The sequence below is a fragment of the Triticum dicoccoides genome, chromosome 2B (assembly GCF_002162155.2).
Source record: "Triticum dicoccoides isolate Atlit2015 ecotype Zavitan chromosome 2B, WEW_v2.0, whole genome shotgun sequence".
NCBI lineage: Eukaryota > Viridiplantae > Streptophyta > Magnoliopsida > Poales > Poaceae > Triticum > Triticum dicoccoides.
The window spans coordinates 733,679,151-733,681,357 of NC_041383.1; positions in this window are offsets into that span (position 1 = coordinate 733,679,151).

Consider the following 2,207-nt stretch of genomic DNA (forward strand, 5'->3'; position numbering starts at 1 on the left):
TGCCAACCAGAGGTCTCACGACTTCGAATACCCACCGACCACTAATTTATTACCATTTCTGTCCTTTATACGCGCTGATGGGTGGGCCCTATGGTAATGTGCACTGCTGAATGTGGACCGTTTGACTGGTCAATTGATCGTGTTCTCAACAAATTATGGAGCTGTATGGTGAGCCAGTGACCGTATGATCACCCTAAAATGTACTCCTATTTTATTAACACAGTACAGACTCAAACTACCATTTCTTTCTTTCATATACGGGCTGACAGGTGGGCCCCACGGTTACGCGCCCCGATGGTGCAACACTAGTTGCGCCGCGTGGAACGTTTGACTGGTCAATTGATTGTGTCATCAACAAAATACGGGGTTGTACTGGTGAGCCAGTGACCGTATAATCATGACATGTATTTGTTTAACACGGTACAGACGCAAGGGCTCATATATACGCGCAAGCACTCACCGCTATAAGCGCACACACACGAACCCTACCCCTATGAGCACCTTCGAGAGAGTGGGCTAGCATATATGATCTTGAGATTTTAGGAAGTCACCATAGGTGCCTCGTAGTCGAGTGGAGCGTCTCCTCCCACTGAATGTACATCACCGGAAAATACTGAAATTAACACAAGATAAATGCGAGCACCGGGACTTTAACCTTGGTGGGCTCGAGAAACCACTATCCTCCTAACCATCCAACCACATGTTGGTTAGCATGACAAAATGTATGTGGTGACCGTGATGAGCTTATTCTGAAGTCCAGTGACCATATCGTGCTTTCGCTTCCAATACAATGACCGTAAGTGTCGTCAACAAAATACGGAGCATGCATCAAATGCAAAGTCCGTCAGTGTCATCAACAAAATATGGAGACGTATCGTGAGCTAGATACCGTTGTACTATTATATATGCTTATTTTCTTAGTGGACGATTGCGTGTGTGGTGTGGTGGGCACATCATTTCTACTTGTGGTGGGTCAACATGAAGACTCACGGGTCGGTTCCATCCTGCGCCACATATAGGTTGGACCGAGACGTGTTATTCGAAGACCCATGTGGAGGACTCGGCATACAACACGAAGCTACCAGAGTCGGGGAGGACTCTATCCCCACTGGTGATAAGCCGACTATATATGATTTGTAACCCTAGGCCCTTAGTATGTTATACAAGCTTGGGGGCTAGTTCATCAATAGTATACACACACGCACAATGCCTGGTATTCACGTGTACTTTGTACACACCCCTATCACTAATATACAGTACGAGGAGTAGGCTATTTCTTCAACTTCAAGGGTCCGATCCGAACTAGGGTAAAACTTTGCCTCGTATTACCATCCAACCTAACAGCCAGGGATATCCTACCGGATGATATGATGAAATCATATCTGCCAACTACTAAGAGAGAGGTGTGTCGGGGGGGCAATGTGTGCGAGAGAGGCCTAAAGATAATGTGCATGCGGGAGACACGTAGGCACATATATGTGCATATAGAGGGCTGGTAGAGACCGTGCATGTGTATATATGCATGCGAGAGAAATAGAGTTTCCCAACTGAGATTAGTGAAAAGTGTGGTACATAGTAGTCAGAAAGAGAGAGAGAAACAGAGAGAGCATGTGCGTGAGACACCCCGACACCCTGAGAGAGATTGTGAGCATGTGTGAAAGAGAAATGCCGATGCATATAAAGTGTGTGCACTTATGCGTTAGATAGAGAGAGATATAACGTGTTTGTGAGAACGGGCCGAGGCATAGTACATCTACATGTAAAAGGCGGTTCTATGCATTAAATTAAAATATAAATGGCATTATTATTTTTGGATGAGATCATGAATTTTGCAAATTGCGTATAGACGAAAATCGGTCTATCAGACACCCATACTCTATTGAATTCTAGCATGTGCATGTGTTTATTTCATATTATCGATCCATAGAGTGAGAGCGGTTTGAAATATAGGCAATGGATGCTTTTGCAATTGATATATAAACATTAATTAGTGCACTCCATGTTGTTAGTGTGAAGCACTTTATACATTTGTCACTTGCATGGATACATTCCAAATTGCTAGCTATGAAATAGAATACATGTCGACTTCAACATAAAGGGGGTTTCGAAGATTCGAATTCATAGGAAGTGCATTCATCTATTTGAACCCAAGATAATGGCATTTGTAAATCAGATGTAAAAGGGGGCATCAATCTTTGTTGTGAGTT